General features: G+C 42.4%; 1 long non-coding RNA gene across 1 annotated transcript in view; it reads right to left on the bottom strand.

Annotated features, from left to right (window-relative positions):
• The window catches only part of LOC110304297, a 60,075-nt gene that overhangs the window by 1,329 nt on the left and 36,465 nt on the right, over positions 1 to 22,281 (bottom strand). The gene's annotated exons all lie outside the window — the stretch shown is intronic.

The raw sequence follows: 22,281 nt of genomic DNA, 5'->3' as shown, positions 1-22,281 counted from the left end.
TCAGTCCATGATGAGTTTGTCCAATGGCTTTTGAGACCAGGTGAGAGGCAGTGCATCATAGCTGGATCTTGTAGAGAGAAAGTCACCCTCTTCTTGGTGCCCAGGAGGCTAAAGAGAGAGGAAGGGTTGAGGTCCCCTTATCCCCTGCCTGGGCACACTCCCAGTGACCCCGCCTCCTTCTACTCAGGCCAACTCTCAAGGGTTCCACCACACCCCTATAACACCACACTTCCATAATACCACAGGCTTGAATTCTATCCACAGATCTTCGCAATGAATCTCTGTGAGACTCTTATCCAAATCTCAGCAAACAGCCAAGGGACAGAGTGTGAAGGGGGCAAAGATCTGCACAGGGCCCTCATATCTGAAGCTGGGAGGTTCTGAATCAGCCCTGTTTCCTCCCAGCCAGCATTCCTGTATCTTTCCCAAGTGAAATAAAAAGGAATGGACATAAGACAATGACAAAGTGGTGAGCTATCAGCCCGACTAACCTGTAGCTAGCTCTTTCTCTAAAGGGACAGATAGTAAATAGCCATGTAGTTCTGTTGCAGTGCAAAAGTAGCCACCAATAATACACAAGTGAATAAGTGTGGTTATGTTTTGGTATAATTTTATTGATGAAAATAGGCTTCAAAGGTTGGGGAAATGGCTCAGTGGGGAAAGTGCTTGCTGTGCAAGTGTGGGTGTCTACGTTTGGATCCCCAGAACCCATATAAAATCCAGGTGTGGCAACATATGCCTCTCACCCCAGGGCAGGGGAGGTGGGCAGGCAAACATCAGTAGCACATTGGCCAAACAGCAAGCTCTAGAGTCAGTGAAAGGCCCTGGCTCAAATGTGAAGTAGAGAATGACATCCAGTGTTAAGTTCTGACCACTACACATCCACATAAAAATGTGTACATCTCTCTCTTCTATCTCTCTCTTTCCCCCCACCCCCTCTTACACACACATACACACAGACAGAGACAGAGAGAGAGAGAGACAGAGAGACAGATGGACAGACAGACCAACAGACAGATACACATACAGAGAGAGAGACAGATGCACACATACATACAGAGAGAGACACAAAGAGACAGACAGAGATACCCATACAAAGAAAGAGAGAGAGACACCCATCCATACAGAGACAGAGAGATACACACAGAGAGAACATAGAAAGACAGACAGACAGGCAGGCAGACAGACAGACAGACAGACAGACACACACCAAAAGGAAACAACAGACCATACAAAGACAGAGAGATACACACAGAGAGATACATAGAAAGACAGACAGACAGACAGACAGACACACACACACACACACACACACACACACACACACACACACACACACACCAAAAGGAAACAACAGACTATAAGCTATAAGCAGGTCTGACCTATAGGTAACTAAATCGCTGCTGTCAATTGTTAGCAAACATTCAACTCCTTGATGGCTACTCACTGAGCACAAGGCTCTAATACTCCCTCTAAAATCTTTATATTCATAATGTATACACTAACCAGGAAGAGTTTTCCATATACTCAAATTAAAATCACCAAACTAATTGATTCTCCAAGTGAGAAATAATTCTAATAAGAATTACCCTGTGAGTCCAGCTAGAATTACTGTACATTAATGCTAGAAGAAATAATAGCTCTGTTTCATTTTGTAAATGTTCTAATTTAATGTCACCTAAAAGGTACATAAAGCAGTCTTCAATTTCCTCTTCCCATGAATCTGAAGTCGGCCTTTCCCATTCATCTATTCTGCAAAAATGATATTGAATTCTTGCTATAAATTAGTCTTTGTGCTAGGTGCTCAATATACAATGGAGTACCTGAAATAAGAAACCTTGAGAAGGGCACTGGCAGTAATGTATAGCATTACAGACATACACATGTAGAATCCATAACGTTCCAGGATGGCCATGGCACTAAGAGATGCAGTTTACCACCTCTGGGGTGTGTCTAGACAAACATCATTGAAATAAAACCATAAAGTGAGGACAGTATGGGAGAATTCCCAAGTATCAAGAAGAGACAGGCATTCTTAGATAGCAAGGGTGGAATGAGACTATATGCTAAGCCAACCATGAACAAAAATAAGAAGAAACAAAGATGTGGCCACCAGGAAGGACCCAAATCACAAAGACTATGCACAGAACTCAGGCTTTCCCCTAAGCTACAGGGGGTCTGGAGGATATTTCCCTTTCAGTTAGATATACATCTAGATAGGTCTATAAATCTCCAGTTCTTCAGAATATAAAAAGCAAGAACAAACAAGAGAAAGATGTCTTAAAACACCAAGAAAGCATTGGGAAGGCCTGAGTCAGGGTCACACACAGGAGGCTGAAGGATGCCCAGGGCCAGGAACAGCAGCTCAGGGTTGATTCTGAGACTTCACCTCTTCTTTCATACCCTTTGTCTTTTGTATGATTCCTGGGAAAACAGAGCATCATTTGTAGGGAATTTGGTCCTAAGATATTCTTTCCCATCTTCAGACTCTTGTAAAGGCAAGGTGACAGTGAAAGCAGACAGAGACGAGAACATTCAGATAAGGACTGTGGAGAGCCCACTGAGCCACCTCTATGCATGCCATCCCTAGGCACATTACTGTTATTTGCAAGAGAATCTGCTTCATGCACATGTCCTAAATCATGTATCCCTTCAAATGCTGAGCTGGCCATGCCATTGCTTGCGTATATATTGCTTGTGTGTTCTCACTTATAAAATCCCTCTCCCGGGGAAGAGAGAAAGAGAGAAGCACTAAGATGAGCCATCAGTCTGCGCTGGCCACCAACATTCTACTGTGTTAATTAAGAAGCACATGGGAGGCACACACCTTTAATCCCAGCACTTGGGAGGCAGAGGCAGGTGGATTTCTGAGTTTGAGGCTAGCCTGGTCTACAGAGTGAGTTCCAGGACATCCAGGGCTACACAGAGAAACCCTGTCTCGAAAAACCAAAATAAATTTTTTTTAAAAAAAGAAGCACCATGGGAGAGAGGAGTTCTTGGTCCAGTTGCTGTCACTGGACCTTGCAGTGCTATGGCAGTGGGCACTGCCCACCAGGCTCTTTAGCATGGTTTTCTGTCTATCCCATTAACCACCAGTAGTGGTTTGAGTGAGAATAGCCCCTATTAACTCCCACACTTGGATGATTGATTCCTATCTGTTTAGTCTAGATATCACTAGACATTTGACCTTATTAGTACACTTATCTCCCTTTTAGTAAATTTTAATAAACTCATCTTGCTAGCCATCTCCATCTTCTTTGGTCTTTGGGAATTCCCATCTTTTACCTTCACAGCTCCTCTTACCAAATGGGCAGTTTGTAGTTCATCATGTAGCTTGCTTGATTCACAAAGTACAAGAGATATAATATCCTGCTGCTCCAAGCTGAAGGTTTGAGAGATTGTTTCTATTGTCTAGGAAAGAGGAGGAGAGTCCCACAGAATAGAACCAGCCAGCCATGCCCTCATATCTTTCTCCGCTTCCAAAAATAATCAGGATGGTGTTTTTCAGTCAATTGACTCTACTGCAGTCATCTGCTACAGTAACTGAGGCTATAGGAGCAGGATAAGAAGAAAGAGTCAACAACCACTTAAAGCAGGTTTATGCATGCGATAGATGGAGATTCCATTAACCAGAATATGAAGTACAGGGGGAGGAAACTCAGCTTGGATGGAGGAATTCCAAATTTAGTCTTGACTTAGCTGAGTGTACGGGATGAGGAAAACGTTTGGCAGCCAGAGGCAGGTAAGGAGAATTTCAGATAGAGACAGAGTTTTGAGAGGCATTGTGAGAAGAATGGGGAAAACATTGCCCAAGGATGAGCTGGAGATGGAGGAGAGGGGGGAGTCCCAGTATGTATGCCTCAGATGAAGAGTACCCAACTCTCAGACCAAGGCACCCCTTTTCTACATAACAGCATCCAGTGCATACATAAATGGTTCTTGAGAAATATCTCGTGAAAGAATTGCCTAAGGAATCCATCAAACTATTCTCACACCTCAACTTTCTAAGAGAGTTGGGAAAGTCCCACAAAGTTTTTAAGCAGGAAAAGAAAATAGACTTCTTCTAGATTTAACTTGTTACGTGCCATGTGTTCCATCATTGGTATTCAAAATCAAGGCTTAGATAATATGCAGAAGAGAGTCACCATGAGAGACTACTGCCCTGGCTAAGTTTGCCCTTAACTGTTATCTGTGAATTTGAATGACTAGTGGTTTCATTATGTTGATATAAACTGTACCCTAAATAATAGTTGTGGCTTTTACGCCTAAGCCATTTGCATCCACAATATGCTTCATGCGGAATATCTGCTTCTATTGTGGGAAGCTACAGGCTGCAAAGATAGCTAACAAAGAGCTCTCAACGACAGCTGTAAGCCGTGGGACTCTCATGAACCTCCCTAGCAGATCACATTTTATGCATGTGGTCACAGCACTTGATGGCAGACATGAGCATGCCCTGTGAATTCCATTGGAGAAAGCTTCTCTAAACCTTTCCCTGACCAAGTATCTTTCCCCTTGTATCCTTTGCTTTGAGCCACAGGCACAAAGGCTATGATACGCTATGTGCCCCAAAGCAAATGTGAGGACAATCTTGAGAGCGCCTAACATACATATTGTACTTGCTAGCCATTGTAACTGAGTCCAAATTTGGCAAAAATACACCCCGACATCCTAATAAATACCTAGTACCACTTCCACAACTGCCTATAGAGAATGCTGGCCATTGGCTCGTCACTGGCTCCCTTCTTTCTAACATATGCCAGTGCTCTAGCATATACAATCTACATTAACATTCAAAAGCAGTTTTTGCATGTTTGGGGGACATATTCTCACTATATAGCTCAAGCTGTCCTTGAACTCAATCGCTGTGTAAGCCCTGCTGGCTTCTAATTGTGATTCTCCAACCTCCACTTCCCAAGAGCTAGGATTACAGGCACGTGTCACTATGCCTGGCCAGGAAAGAAAAAGTTAAATTTTAATGACAAAATTATAAAGACAAATAGGTTGTATTCATGTCCATATTTCCTGGCCTTGGGACCCCAATCCAGGGCCACACAACTTGTGCAGAAGGCCTAGTTTATCACTCTCAACCTGTGGCTCATAGACCATTGTGAAGGTCTAAATTCATGGAATATCCCCTTTAGGCAGCAAAATACTTCTCGATGGCTAACCCAAGTTCTGTCTCTCAGAGCTCCTCAGCAGCTCCTTTGCTGCTTCGTATGCAAAGATACAATGCTTTCAAGTGTACATGGTGCTTGAGATTAATATAATAGGAATTTCTTTAAAATTGAGAGTGTATTTGAGCAATGGAGATGACTATATATTAAATCTTTGCAATGAAATAAACAGATTTCTCAAAATCTACAATAGACCGGGAAGACAATATAAAGACATACCTACATTTCAGAAATGGTGAGAATGTGATGAATACAGATCCAAAAAGAAACAAAATCAGAAGAAAGTTTCTAAAGGAAAATACCATACTGAAGTGGTTCCACAGCGTTCCAAACTCAAAGGCCTTAGAAGAGGGAGGGGAATGTGGCCATCTAGAAACAGGTAAGCTGGCCAGGCACGATGGTCCATCTCTGTAATCCCAGCACACAGAAGAGGAGAGCAGAGGCTCCAAAGAAGCTCTCCTGGGTTACAGAGAGAATTCTAGACCAGCCTGGGTTACATGGTGAGACCCTGAGTTGTTAAAAAGGAAAAAGGAAAAGTTAAAAAGGAAAAATGAGGGGGAAAGTGACAAGATGAATTGTGGAGAAGTGATGAGGACAACCACTGGCCAGTCCCTTCCTGTGACATCTGATAATAGTGAAGCTCTGTGTATGCTACATTGAGCCCACTAACATCTGATTGGCCTAAGTACAAGGAGAACTGGACCCATGCATTCAGATGAGAGCCCAACCAGACCTTCCTGTGGAGGTCTGCCCATCCCTGCTTCATTTCAACAAAGGCCAGCAAGGGAAATACAAGCACAGGCTCTCAGACCTGAGGGCACCTGAGAGGTTCACCAAGCAATTGAAAACTAACCCTGGGGAAAGAGGAATGGGACTTGATGTTCTAATGCACTAAAAGTTCACAGACACACAAAACAGATGAGCGTGAGGTCTCCTTACAATTAATTTGATCTTCTGAAGATTAAAGTTTAAATCATTACAAAGGAATGTCCAACCAGCAGTCAGGCTCAAGACTGGTGACTCTGACCCTGAGAGCCAAGGTATTCAGTGAATGCCACTGAAAGGTAAATAAACTCACTCCAGCCAAGGCAGCCTCAAGATAGTATATTAAAATATTTTTTTCTCTGGACAGAGAACAAGAGCATAAAGTGTGAAAGTAAGGATGACCCAGAAAACAGAGAGAGAGAGAGAGAGAGAGAGAGAGAGAGAGAGAGAGAGAGAGAGAGAGAGAGAGAGAATCAGAGCTGTCTTCTGGTTTTGAAAACTCACAACCAAATGCACACACCTCCAGTCACTGCAATGAGGAGATAAAAGAAAGAGACAAAACAAAGAACACACAATGACACATTCTAACCATTTACAGCTATGAGAAAAACTAAGTAAGGGGGGGGCACATATCTAATGATTCATGGGGAGCACAAACTTGTCTGGATAGGTGAAAACAAAAAAGAGGCACAAAGTTGGATGGGTAGGGAAGGGAATGAGTCTGGAAGGAATGGGGCGGGGCATTAGTGAGATAAAAGGCATTGTGTAAAACATTCAAAGAACTAATAAAAAAGAAAATAAAGATTAGCACCATTTAAAAAGAACAAAAAACCAAAACTTTAGACTGGAGAGATGGCTCAGAGGTTAAAAGAGGACCTGGGTTTGGTACCCAGCACCAGTATGGCCATTAATAACGCTCTCTACCTCCAGTCCTAGGGGCTCTAACTCCCTCTGCTGGCCTCCATGGGCATTGTATTCATATGGTGCACAGACATGCATTCAAAAAAGAAAGGGAAAATTAGTAACTTTCTATACTAGATTTGTAAATTTGCATAAAGTAAATAGCTTCTTTGAGAAATCACCTAAACTGACATAAGCAGATGCAGAAATTATGAATGGGTTAATTATAGGGAAATGTAAAATAATAGTCAAATTCCAAACAGACACAAACTTACATGAGACAATCTTACCAATTACCTTAAACAAACAGAAAAAAAATCATGATTTTTGTTTTTGAGTCACAGTCTCACTCCGTACTCTCTGGCCTTGAACTCACTAAAATTACTAGTCACACAGAGATTCCAGAGTATACAGGAAGGAAGCCATATTCACTCATATGTTATTTATAACCACCAATACCAAAACTCAGTAAGCATGACATCAAAGCAATCCCACCTGCCAATCACCAGAGCAGTCCCACCTGCCAATCACCAGAGCAGTCTTACCTGTCCACCTCACATGAGTCCTTAAATGTTTCACAGTTTTCTAATTTAAATAACATATTAATATATCAAGAGTATGAAATATAACTGTATTGAAATATCAATTTATTATCTCCAAGAAGAATTTTGCTTAGAAATCAGTCATTATAAGTCATCATATCAATAAAAATGTGAGATTACCTCAATTGAAGATGGAAATTTATTTGGCCAAATTCAACATTTTATATCCTTCAGTACACTGAGAATAAAAGAAAACTTTCTTACTCTTACAAACCCATCTGTCACTAAACTGACAAAAACAGCTAATGGGGAAAACACATAAAACATTGTACACTAAAATAGAAACGTTGAATAGTCTGAAGAAGATGCTGTTACCATCATTACTGTGCCAGAGGGTTAGTCACTGCAGAAGAAAGAGAAATTAAATAGGTATGTAATGATTGTGAAGGAAGGGGGAGGCTCACCAGCACTTGTGGACCACATATTCCCTTCTCTTGAAAATTAGGGAGAATCAAAAGGAAAAGGATTACACTTAATTAGAAAGCTTAAATCTGCTAGCCAGAAAAACACAAGTGTAGGGGGAAAGAAACAGAAATGGAACTGGAAATTGATGGTTCTCTATCCCACGAGCCAACCCCAATCTACACGGCTATCATAAGAAAGCTTTATAACAATGCAGTCAAGCCAGCTTGTTCATACAATGTCTGTAGCTGCTTTCCTAACTGCATAGGCAGAGCCTATTGCTTGAAGCAGGGACCATATGGCCCGACAAGCCTGAAGTATTTATTGTCTGGTCCATCATGACAAGATCACCAGCCTGTGGAATAGAACTGCAAGCTCACTCACAAAGTGTTTAGAAATAAATTTATAATGATTACACAACTTATGAAGTAACAAAAATATTAAAGAGTAAACTAGAATCCAAGGCAAATTTAAATAAGTCAATATAGATACTATGTATTAGAAAAATATAAAATGTATACTATAATATATAAGTAGAACCTATACTACATATTACACTATATAGTATATATAATATAGTATATATAATTCAAATAGACTATATATTATACTATATTATATGCAGCATAATATATGATACATATATGTATGTATATATATATATATATATATATATACACATATATATACATGTACACACACACACACGTGTGTGTCTGTGTGTGAAATGTCCTGGAATAAAAATATTCAATATTATCAATGTCTATTCTCCAAATTAATCAATTAACATAAAGTAATACCATTTAAATCCCATTTAAACTCCCAGAGCAGTGCCTATTGAACATGACACTGTACTGCAAAAAATTCAAATAAAAGATTAAAGAAGAGAAAGAAGAAATTCCACTCTGATCAACCACTTTGCTTCAAACCAACCCTTCCCCAACCAGATATACACATGTCAACCTGAAAAGTGAAACAAACGAGGCTGGACAGAGCATTTGACAACAGCATCCTAAACATATCAGAGTGACAACAAGATGAAAGTTATGGAAACTAGACCTGCCAATGGACAGACATCCTAAGCAGTTATCCTGGTCTGGAAGCATCCCTCTGCCCAGCAAGTCACACATGCAGCAAAGGTGGCTTATAAACTAAGAGTTGCTTTTGAAGTCTTTACAGACAATGGGGATGTGAGCTTCAGTCCAGGCTTTGGAGCCTTGGAGCTGTCCAGACTGAGCTTCAGATGCCAAAGAGCTACATCCAAAGATGCAAGACATCCAGAAGTAAACAACCCCTTAAGAAAACTATCTTTCAACTTCTGGTCCCCAAAGCTGGACTGAGGCCATCTGAGATCACAATCACTTGGCAGAACCAAATGTCAAGGAGCAGTCATTGTGCAACACGTAAGGGGTGAACTAGAATAAGAGCTAAGTAGAAATTCAAGGCTTAAACATACAATGGCATTAAGACTTCCAGACACGGCTCGAAAGAGAATTGGTTAACTCAAATATTTATGAGAAGAAAATATTTAGAGTGTAGACAGGGAAACACAGGGAGAAAGACTCGCATGGGTTTAGCTGAGTCTCAGAACAGGAAAGAGAAAACAGGTCAGGAACAAAACATGAATGCATAAAATGGCCTTTTAAATTCCCCAAACTAAAGAAAGAAATTAATCCATGGATCTAAGACCTAATGAATTCTTAGAAAACTAAACAAAATTTATAACCCCCCCTCCAGAAGCATAATAGGGAAATGAGGGTAGCTAGTTATGAACAGGGGGAGTGGGATAGCTAGTTATGGAGAGCAATACATTTATTCTAAAAAAAAAGAGAAGGGTGCACAGGCGAATTCTGTACAGCAAAAAAATGTAAGACAATGAAGGATGAATCCTGTTTTTCTATTGCTTTGATAGAGACCATGACCAAAAGTGACTTGGGGAGGAAAGGGTTTATTTCAGCTTACAGATCTCAGGTTCCACTCTGCCGCTGAAGGAAGCCCATGCTGGAACCTGAAGGCAGGAACTAAAGCAAAAGCCAAGGAGACCCAGTGCCTAAAGGCTTGCTCATTTACTATCTTAAACATCTCAGGACCAGGCATGGCATAGGCCATAGTGTACTGGGCCTTCTCCTATGAACTTGTCTACAGGCCAGCCTGGTGGTGGCATTTTCTCAACTGAGGCTCCCTACTCTCAGAAGACTGTAGCTTGTGTCAAGTTGACATAAAACCAATCTGCACACCATTCTTGTAGAGGACCCCAGTTCAGCTTCCAGCACTCACATGGTGGTAACCCACAACCACCTTCAACCCTAGAGCTGGTGCCCCCTTTGGTCTCTGTGGGCACTGCAAACATGTACACACACACACACACACACAATAAAATTTAAAAATACACAGGAACATAGCGGCTAATGTACTAAAACAGCAATCAATGTAGAGTTCCACAGCCAGTGAGAACAACTCTCGAGAACAAAGTGCATTGAACATGTTTTCAGAAGAACAAACACCAATAGATTTCATCACTAATTTTCACCAGATACTAAATGGAAATGACATTTAATGAAGGAAAAAAAGAACAAAGGGTAGTGCAGAGAAACAATGAGAATGAGCCACAACAAGGGAAAAAATAGTAACACCGCCTAATGAGCACTTAAGTGCAGGGGCATTTAAAATATACAACAGAAAGCATGAGCAACTAGAGGACCTAGTGGAACTGAAGTATTCTGAGCTTTTAGATGGTGCAAGAGGGAAATGAGGACACTAGCTAGTGGTGGACTTGGTGAGCCCGTGAGGATGGCAAAAGCTAGAGGGACCACTAATGAGCCAGAAAGTGCATTGCTCCCAACCACCAGAGCAGTGGAGATGGATTGATCTATGTGTGAATATATGCAAGATTTTTTAAAAATATTAAATATTAGTGAAGATTTATTTAAGCAGATGTTTGAATAACACTAACCCCTATTAAATCATATGCTATAGGCATGGGGACAGTGCAATGGGCTGGATGTTTATGCCAACTTCATACATTGGAACTCTGTGTGTGTGGCTCTACCTGGAGACAGGGACTTTGGGAAGCATTTGGATCAGACAGTAGTGCTCCCCTGTAGAGATGGGGCCCTTGTAAGAAGAGAAGAGATGACTTGTTTCCTCTCAGAATCTGGTGCCATATAAGGACACAGCAAGAATCCAAGAATCTGTGCCCACTGAAATCTCTCTTTCTGAAATCCCACCACCTACCACTTTAAGGTCAGTCGCCCCCAGCCTTCAGAATGGTGAGAAGGAAAATGTCTGTTGTTCAGATCTCCCGGGCCAGGTTCTACAACAGTGCAAAGGGACTGAAGCAAACTGATGGCCAAATCCCATGGGGGGCGTCTTAGTTACTTTCCCATTACTGTTGAAAGAAAGCACCATGACCAAGGCAATTTATAAAACTGTGCGTTCAGTTTGACAGTTTCAGAGGGTTGAAGTCTATGATGTCAGAATAAAGGAAGATCTGAGCACTCACATCTTGATCCATAGCCACGAGAGAGAGAGAGAGAGAGAGAGAGAGAGAGAGAGAGAGAGAGAGAGAGAGAGAGAGAGACTGATAATGGCACATGTCTTTTGAAAACGCAATGCCTACTCCTACTGACATATAACACGCCTCCTTCAACAAGACCACACCTCCCACACCTCAGTCCTTTCCAAACAGTTTCACCAACAAGGGGCCAACTATTCAAATATCTGAGCCTATGGAGGACATTCCCATTCACGTCACCAGAGGGGAGTTCACAGTTTTGTACACATGGGTGTTTCACCTGCAGTGATGGTGATATTGTTATTAAGGGAGCAGAGATGATCTATGTGCTTTAACTAATTTGATAATACACTCATGATTGGTATTAGAATATTTCCTGCTGTCAAGACAGCACTTCAAATTCCAATAAAGAACGAGCTACTCAGGACATCGTTTACCAAGATGTCCCTAGATGAGGTGGTATTGGCCACTGACAAGGACTGGGAGAAAGAGTTGGTTTTCTTTAAGGATGTGGTTCCTGGTAAATGGGCCATGTTTGACTAGAATCCCACATTCTAAAGAGCATATAGGTAGCACTAGTTGGTCTCGGTAGGTTTAAAGTCAAATAAAGAATGCAAAGTTGGGTGCATAGGGAAAGGGGATGGATCTAGAAGGAGTCGGTGGAAGGGGTTAGAATAATTAAAATGCATTGTATGAAACTCTCAAAGAACTAATAAGTAAAAAAGAAATTGCATACACATCTGAAAAATAACAGATTTATAACAGGTATTATATCTAAAATAGATCTCTACTATATAAAAATGCCAACTATAAAAAGAGATACAAAAAAGAACTGGGATAAAACCTACAAAATGATTCTTAACATCTTCAAGTTAGAAAGAGTTTTCTATGATAAGGCATATAATCCATAAACCATACATGCAGGGCTCACATTTCTAGTGTCACAAAAATTTAAAACACTTTTATTGAAAAAAAATTACCAAGTTAAAGTCCAAGCCGCAGACAGGAGATGTTCTACAAAATATGCTTGCCACACAAAACAAATTTACAACCAGAGTCTGTCACTATCCTATACAAGTCAATGAAAAAAAACACACACATAATAAAAACATGTAAATATATGTACCTTTTCACTGAAAAGGTACAAATATTAGTAGTCATATAAAATGCACCTCTTCTACCAAGCAGGGAAATGGAAATTAAAAGAACAATGAGATTTAATTTTTTCCTGCTCATTACATCTCCAGAATTAAGAAGAGGGATAGTAACAAATGTTAACACAGATTGGGGGAAACACGTGCTTTCAGGTACTTGCTGGGAACTGTGACCATGTGAGATCATTCAGAACCCATGAAGCACCATTGACCGATGTGTAAATTTGCATCCCCACTATCCCAGCAATACCAGTCCTGGACACACAGCCTGACCATGAACTGGGGCACACACAGAGAGGAACATGCAGCATTGTTGTAGCCCACAGAGCAAAACTCTGAGGTTTGAGGAGGTTTAATGTGGTCATCAAGACAAGAGGTAGGAAATAAACTATGGGACCAGGGAGTTCTCTGCACACATTGAAATCATGCAATAGTCCTCACTGACATAGAAGATCGTACAAGATGCTACATCAAAGGAAATCAATTGAAAAATAGTTTGTAGAGCATGCATGTCCTAGGACTCCGGGAACATGGACACTGGCCTATTGGCATGGGTTACCTGTAGAAAAAGAATAAATGTTGAGCAGATAGATGGTAGTTTCATGCAAGAAAAAACATGTTCTGCCCCAAACTAAGACTGAAGGAACCTGGGTGCTCAGCCTTTTAAAGGACTTATGGTAATTCTCAGAGACTTGAGGGAAGGCTAGACCTTTGGTCTCTGAGGGCTGACACCTTGTGGTGAATGGATTCCTTGTCAGGGACACAACCCTGCTGCTTGATACATCCAATTAATAGCCCAGATCAATTTGTGATCCCTTACATCTCAGATATATGACCCGGTGTTTTTGATTAATGAGTCATGTCTGATGGTGGTTCCAAATTATCCATGCCACAGATTTAACCCCGCTGCTGAGAGAAAGCCGATTTCTTTATGGCCATGTGAAGGAAGGCAGGCTGAAAGTCCTGTCTAGCCAGGCAGCTTTGAAGCAAAGAAGACAGACACGCAGCCTGCCAGGGGAGGTAAATCTCTCTCCTAGGACATTTGGACAGCTCTCTCCCTTTGCTGTCCATGCTAAATCCTTCATTAATAAGCAGTAAACCTTGACTCATGTCTGGAAGTTTTAATTGGCCATAATTTGCACTGTGCTACTTAAATCTTCGGAAACTCTAAGATTGTACTGACGTAATGCCTGTGGAGAATGTAGCTATATCTATATATCTATACATATACATCTATATATCTATATCTATATATGTATATATGTATATGTATATTCATATGTATATGAATGATATATATTCCCAAATACAGCTTTTTATTGGATGTTTCCTTAATCATGCTACTAAATAATTATTTTTAAAGACAAAACAAACAAACAAATAAACAAACAAAAGGCAATTTGATCTTAAAACTAGGATTTTAGGTACTGGAGAAATGGCTTAGTCATTAAGAGCTCCAGAGGACCTTAGTTCTGTTCCCAGCAACGACATAAAGTAGCTCCCAATGGCCTGTAACTCCAGACCCAGGGGATCTGGTGCCCTCTTCTGGCTTCCATGAGTACTGCTCGCATATGTGAATACCTACACATATATAACACACATAATTTAAAAAGGAAGTTTTAAAGTGTCGGTTTTTATGCTCAAACATGACTCTGAATTATTTTGTGTGTTTTTCAATGGCACTGTAATGGAAGAAATGGAGTGAGGTGGAGAGAAGATGCATAGGAATAAACACATTTTAAACCAGGAAGTATAAACCTAAAATGTGAGGGGCAATGATCAACACCAAGCTCACCCTAAATCTCACTTACTTCAAGCGCCCTTCAGGTAAATCACATGTCCTGAGGGTCCTGGCCACTGTCACAGACTCCACAGACCAATGGACCCTGCGATCCCTATGTTTTGTTGACCCAGTAAGATCCCAGCTACTCTTGATGGAAACCAGTAATGATAAAAGTGAATTCAACTTCTTTGGTTTCGTTTGGTTTTCTGTCCTACTGTGAAGCATCAAGAAGGCCATTACTAGAGAACAGACTTCAAGGACTCCAGAATCACAAGCTAAGGTCAACTTATTTTCTTTATATAAACTATCTGACCTTTAGTATTTTGTTATAGCAACTGAAAGTGGTCTATGATGGTCACTGTCTCAGAAAGTGGTTCTCTGCTATTTCTGTCCTTTAAGTTTCTCCTATTTTTGTCTATGAGGGCACTTCATCCTGCATGGAAGAAAAGATAACAATCAATAATAGAAATTCTCTCCTGTTCCCAGTACTCAGCCTGCTAGGTGGGTACCACAAGCAGGGCTATTACTCCTGTCTTGGGGGAAGATGAGCCCCTGCTTCCCTCAGAAGTCTAAATGCCCTAGAGCCCAGTATCCCTCACCATCTCCAGGGGTTTATGTCTGCCCTGCATTTAAATGTTAACATGACTTTACACTCCTTTGTCAAAACCTTCTACAACAAACTCTGTTGTAGCAGGAAATCTACAGTTCCCCACCATGGCTTCTGGGTGGTGCAACCCTGGGCAGTGAGCCTGTGACCTCCTCACCTCTTCAGGCCTCTCCAAGCCTTCCCTCAGACTGAAAACCATGAAAACAGAAAGCTCCCTTCATGCCAGTCCACTCTTTTAAGTTTTACATCTCTCCAAAACATGCCTACTCCTTCACTCCCCAGAACCTAGAGTCTCATATTTTGTCGAGACTTTTGTTATTGTCTAATGGAGAGTTGGTATGTTGGAGACTTACTTTCCCATATTGGATAAGTAGGATACATAACTGGTGCAACCACTCTGGAGTGACTGGTCAGTACTGTGTATGCCCAAAACACACCGCTGCTGCAGAGTCAAAGTAAGAATGTTTAATTAAATCATATTATTATTATTATCTTTACTAGTCAGAAACCAGATTGGGAGAGGATAGACCTTCCAGTAAAGGAAAGGTAGTGAGAGAGATTCTGGAATTTTCTTGAAACAAAGATGAACCCATAGATTCTTTGAGGAATTCATGAACCTGGTACAGTCTCTCTCCCTCTCCCTCAGTCTCTGACTCTCTGTCTCCCTCATTCTCTGCCTCTCTCTGTGTATCTCTGTCTGTCTCTGTCTGTGGCTCTGTGTGTCTCTTTCTCTCTCCCCACTGCTCTATGTGTGAGTCAGACAGAAGTGGGGCAGGGGGCAGAATTTCAGAAGCAGGTGGAGTACAAACACCAGAGGGTCATACTCTGGTGGACTCATAGAAGGTCATAGGTTGGTAGAGTATGGCTTATAAAGAGTCCTAGTCTGGTAGAATGTGGGATACACAGTGTAAGAAGCTGGTAGAATGAGGGCTTGCAGAAGGTCAAAGGTGTGGGCTAATGTGCCTTTCAAAGTAGATTTGTCCTGAACCATCTGAGGCATGACTTGATCTCTTCTTCATGACGATTTTCTTTTTCTATTCTGTGAGTTAAAAACTTAATGCTATAAATTAGATAAAAAGCCCACAATGCTTTTATAAAGTAATCCCAACAATAGTAGTGGTGGGGTGGGTCTGGTGGTGGTGGCATCAATGCTGTCTCTATAGCTGAGAAAGACTTCTGTGTATTGATTAAATTTTTAACCTATTATGTCAGTGGCCCAAACAGGCAGACTGTTACCACTTGTCTTGACTGTAGTGAAAACTAGAAAATGGAAAATGGCTCCTCTAAAGATAAGCATATCCCATGTTGACCTGGGTACAAAATATAGCAGTACTCCTTGCTTGGCACTAGCCTCTTGGTTCCCTAGAAGCTGTGACAGCCAGATTTAGGAGAGGTCTGGGTATCAGCATTGGGGATGTCTCTGGGATCTTCATTCACTTCCCATGTAGGAACCTGGGGCTTTATTCTGAATGATAAATCAGAGACATGGTTATCTGGAGAGGCACTGGGGGAATGGGGAAGCACAGTGCACACTAAACAGCTCAGTGTGGGGAGCTGGAGTGGCCTTCCTCAAGTCCTCATCTTTCCAAGGCTTCCATAACCCACTGCAAGTACCCACACCGTATGTGGGTGTTCAACTGAGTCTCTAGCTGTAGAGGGAATCAAAGATGCCCTTTCTCCCTCTTTTGCCCCCTTTATATTGAGTCAGCTGGTGGGGTATAGTCTTGCAAAGGTTTAAAGATGAGAGGTAGTCTGCATGTGTGATTAAGGATTAACCTGGGACTATGGCTAAGATTTAGGCTACTATCATGGGCAGAGGTCAGTAAGAATCACAGAAAAGCATAGCTGTACTTCAATGTGTCCTGGAGATTGGTTCTATGACACCTGACACACACCCCTGCAGGTACCAAAATCTATGAATGCTTGTAGTCCTTGTATAGAATGGCATAATATTCACATGTGGCCCACACATCTTCCCACCCACTTCAGCTTATCTTTGAGATATTCATAATAGGAAATACAATGTAAGTGCTACATTTTTGTTTAAGGAGTAATGACCCAAAAAGTCTGTTCTTGGTATTAATCTGCAATTGGTTAAATTCATAGAGGCAGATACTGCAGTGGCCGAGGACTCATTGTATGTGGCCAGAATTGGATTTCTGTCTGGGACCAGTATCAAGCCTCTGTCTCTATCAGTGATCCAAATACTCATCGTATGCTCATGGTGAAGGCTAAGCTGAGCTTGGAGTAAGGATACCAGGAAAACTGATTAGATATCAAATGGTCTTGAGGTTGCTCCGGTGAGGGTGTCGACTCATGGGCAGGAGCTCGTCTGTAACTGATGGGGTCAATCACATCAAAGTGATGGAAGGTGTTGGTTTAAAATGTGGATGTTGCAGCCTCATCCAATTACCCCGGGGCCAGGGAAACTATGTTTCTATTAGTTCTCCTGGTTCAGCTGCTGCACATAAGTTGAATCACTCTGCTTTGAGTTCCCAGGGTATCCTTTCTGGGAGCTGCTAAAGACATATTGTACAGGCTCTAAGCCCTTGCTTATAGTCCACCTTTTGCCTCTTTGAAACTCAAAACCGGGGCAAATGCATTGTTCAATCCTGGCTATGGAAACTTGCATGGGCCTCAAACGTTGGATTTGACTGTGCTTATCTCTGGGTAGCTTTCTACAGTTATAGAAGGCAGAGGACATGACAGTGATGGTCACAGTGATAATCAGCTGAGAACTCACTGTGTCAGCTGCATGGCACTGAAGCTGCATATCAGCCGCTTCCATCCCCACAGCCTAGGGGTCGGAACTGTCCTATTACCATTCCAGACAGGGCTGTAAGTGGGCTTACTCAGGACAACGAAAGGGAAGTAGAGATGAGACATTCCTGAGCTAGCCCACTTATGTTTTTTTCTAAGCCACAGTCATCTATGATATTGTCTCAACAGTAAAAAGTGCTAACATGGACCCTGTAATAAGAAGTGTCCCAAACAACTCCCAGCTGTAAGTCACACTTGCCCTATCAAACAATGAATTTGTCATGCCTTTGCCACATGGAGCCTACCCATTTTCCTTTCCTGAATTTCTCAGCAGCTTGGGGAAACCTGGGACTTTCGCCCAGTTCCTGGATATGTAGAGAGTTTGCTTCTCTTTCTCTTTCTTCTCCAGACCACAGCTGTCTTCCTCTGGAGGCAGATAGGAAGAAGAAGTTCAAGGTCTGATCTGTCATCTAACACCTTTGGCAAACCTCTCCCAAGAGGGTTCCCTACAGAAATGTTGCTCCTTTCTCTGAGTCACTGAAGACATTTGAGGATAATTGGATACCCAGCTTTGGGGTACCAAGTGGGCAGCTGGTGTTCACCTCCCTAAGGACCATGCCAAGCCAGCGGGAATCTGGCTCATTGCTCTGTAAATGATTGCAGTGGGAGAGGAAAGAACATGCCTTTCGCTTCATTTGTTAAACATGTGTGTTAAATCGCAGTCACACGTGCACAGCCATCCAAAGGTCAGGAGCCTATGAGGGCACGTACCCTGACTCCTCCACACTATGCTTCAGACAATGAGGACTCCTCAGGAAAGTACGTCAATTAACACTTTAATATTAGTTTCGATTTATCTTTCCAGGACCCTAGCAGTACATTCCCATTTATTTCAGTTAACATCTATTTGTGAATTGTATCAGTCCCTGCTAGGTAGAGCACAAGATAGAGATTAATTAAATATGTGCCCCCCCCACACACACTTTGAAACAATATAAGTCTGCAGGTTGAAGGACTGGCTGGGCATTGCAATGGGCATTTTGTCAGGCCAGACTGATAAAGTGATAGTACAAGGAGAAGCTGGTATGGTAGCAGGGGCTAAGGCAGGAGAATGAGAAGTTTGGAGACAGTCTGGGCAGCACAGTAAAATCTGAGAGATCTTACCTTAAACACAGAAACTAAGCAAACAAAGATGCCCGTGAAATCCATAGAAGGGGAAAATGCTGGGGCATTCATTTCAGCCAACTGTAAAGGATAGCAAGGAAGGAAATTTTCTTGACTCCTTACAGACAAGAAGTCTACAATTTGATAACAGATAAGAGTCCAGTGCATGAGAAGCCAGAAACCTCATGGTTCTCATCCCATTGGGCCTGGAGAGCTGTAGGTCAAGAGATCTTGAGTCTTTCATCTGTAGGATGGGGAAAAATGACATTGGCCACTGTCAACTTAAAGTACTTAACCCAGCAAACTCTGGCCAGTAATATCCTGCCCCTTTATTCCCCCTCACCCACCTACCCCAGGCATACTTGACTGCACAGTCTTTTGCCTCCAAGTTCCTGAAATGGAATTGTCTCTCTGAGACTTTCACCTGTGTCAGTTAAGATGCTAGTGTCTGAGAATAACAGGACCTTGGCTCTGAAAGAGCTGTTTGCAGAGGTGGGCGACGTGTTCTTGCTCACGCCAATGAGTCTATTACTTCTGAAGCAGGCTGTACAGGGGCTACAGGTCTCATTAGGAGTCCTGATGCAGCATCTGTGCACACAAATACCTGGCAGTGGGTGCTGGTCTGGAGGTGATTTCTGAAGAGATTCTAACTTCATGGCATTTTGGCCTTCAACCTATATCTTCTTATCAGCAATACAGGTTCAGTGTGGTGCCATCTGCCTATCACAACATTCAGGAGATAGAAAGATTCAAGGAAAGTTTGGGCTACATAAGGGAATAATGTCAAAAAGTATATCTGAGGAGATAACCCAGTCAAGAAAGTACTTGGTTGTTTTACAAGCAAAAGAACTCAAATTCAGCCCCTAGAACCCACATAAAAATTCTAGATATGTTGGCATTGTACTTGTAATCTCAACACTGAGAAGGCAGAGCCAAATTTCTAGGGCTCTCTGGAGAGCCCATCTAGCTTGTTTGGGAAATTGCAGAGACAGAGAGAACTATTCTCCAAACAACAAGGAAGATGGGAATAACGAAGGACACTCAAGGTGACACACATGTGACAGACACAAGCAGCATCACACCACATCCCCAGGATGGTATCTCTGGGAGTTGGGCTACCCTAGTCTCCTGACATGGCCTTTGGGAGAAGCCATGAATCCTAGAGCTGGTGTGTTCCTAAAGGCAAAGTTGCCTGATCAGCGGTGCAAAGGACTCCTCATAGCTTTAGCCTCCCTCCTCATCTAGCATCCGCTCATGTGCTCCAGTGATAGGACTCTCTCCACCACTCCAAGCACACCATCCATCTGGGGGCAGATCCCATTAGAGAAACCCTTTATGTTGGGCTGAAATCCATCCATCTTGGGAAGGGTTAATGAGACAATCACAAGATGCTTCTTGTTGAAGCTTTCTGATTCCCCACTCAGCCTAGAAGCATTAATCCCATCATCAAATGGACAGCCCTGGGGAGTGAACTTTTAAGGGCTTAAAACAAGGTAGGTTAATTAAAATCTTTGATCAAAGCCCCATAAACAGAGTAAAACTTCTCTCTCTTAATTATCCTGGATCGCCTCACAAGCATTAAAGCCAAAGGGGAGAAGATGAAGAGGCAGGGGGTGGGGTGCACGGTGAGGAGCTGGGGTAAGAATATCCCAGAAAGGAATGACCACCAGCCAAGAGCTGCCATGTTAACCTTGTCACCAGCCTCTTATGCCAGGACTCCTGGGGAAATAGAGAGCCAGTCTTGCTTAATTGATAATGACTCGTGAAGCACTTTCTGCAGCAGTTGCTTTAGAATGCCACAGCACAAGAAGCCCTATCTATTGCCAGTGAGGAGGAGCCAGGGTCTCACTGAAAGGCTGAGAGTAGATAGTTGGAGTTGGTGGTGATTAGCACCCCCAGGTAGAGCCACAAGAAGGGGCTGCAGAGCACAGAACAAGAACTCTCAGCTAAGTTAGGAAAGGTCAAGGAATGCTTCCAGAACAGCAGCCTTGAGTGGAGACATGGCAGATACGTTGTTGAAGTCAATGAGGTGTCGGTCAAGAGTAAGCTCTGGCTGGAGTGGAGAGACCCAGAGGTGAGGATGGCCTGGGCTGGGCAGGAATGGGAGATAGATTCATGTGGGCAGCAGTGAGGGACAAGACCAGAGAACCTGGGGATCGTGAGCTGTGTGTGCTAAGGACAGTTTCAAAGGAGAGTCAGAGAAGGATCTAGGAATTTAGGAAGATCAAGTGGGATAGGAAGGAGGGAAGGAAGAGGACAGAAAGACCAGGTTACACATATTTATTGTCCAGGGGAGAGAAAATTTATCTGTCTTTAGGTAATGGCTTAAGAAGGAGGAGAGAGAGAGAGAGAGAGAGAGAGAGAGAGAGAGAGAGAGAGAGAGAGAGAGAGAGAGAGAGAGAGTATCAAGGGCCAGGATACCTGATTATTTGTTATTTGTGTAGGTGATGGTGGTCCTCTTTGACCTGCTGATATGCAGGTAGAGGGCTGGAGGAGAGTGAGAGTTTAGGTTTGAACACTTGAAGTGTGATGGGTCAGCGATGGAGTACAATCTCACTTTGATGCACCCCTGACTCAAGTCCACCGTGACATAAGAATGGATGCAATCATGCCCAGGGCCACCTTTCAGGCACTGCTTGGCTTTGGAGAGCTCTTGCTGAAGACTCAGGTTCTACAATTGCTTCCCTGCCAGCCTTTCTCCAGCCACTAGGACTTCTGTCTGGTCTGCAAGTGTCCTAGGCTCTTTTCTGCCTCCAGGCCCTCAAACACTCACAGTATCAGGAATGTGTTTTCTTTCACTCCTGATCCTCACCCACTGTTTCAGTCCCATTGCTTTTATCCTGTTGACAGGAAGGACTTCCATGATTCCACTCACCAAGGTCTAGAGAACTGGACCAATGTTCAGATTACTAATCCCACCTTAAACTCAGATTCTGATTCAGCAGCTCCTGGGTGGGGCCCAGGAATCTGCATTCTAGCAAGCATGCCAGTTGGCTCTACCTATATAGTCTATAGACTACCGTCTAAGGAGCTTGCCTGCAGTAAATTTCAACTATGAAATAAACATGATGGTGCTACAGGGTGACTGCAGGGTCTGCACTGTCCCTGCCACCCTCTACCCTCTTATCTGTTATTGATCAATTCACACACCAATTACTAATGGTACTGTGTTCATTGCAATTATAATTTTTGATGTGAAAAACTCATGCTTTTGTCCATGTAAAATATAAGTAAGAGCATCCTGAGGAAACCCTGTGGTTTGTATTGGTCTTTATTAATATGTAACTCAAGTAAAAACAATGTGATTTCTATGAAATTGCAACTTTACGGAGTCCTTCCCCTCCCTCCCCTGCAGCTTACTTCTCTAGGCCTCTGTATGCAGAAATACTGACATGATATTATCAACATTTCCCTAAACTCCAGACTTCAGGAAAATGCCAATAAAAGGTCTCC

The sequence above is a fragment of the Mus caroli genome, chromosome 11, assembly GCF_900094665.2.
Source record: "Mus caroli chromosome 11, CAROLI_EIJ_v1.1, whole genome shotgun sequence".
Taxonomy (NCBI): Eukaryota; Metazoa; Chordata; class Mammalia; order Rodentia; family Muridae; genus Mus; species Mus caroli.
Note: the sequence above shows the minus strand (reverse complement) of the source record. Positions and strands in the feature narration are given on the sequence as shown.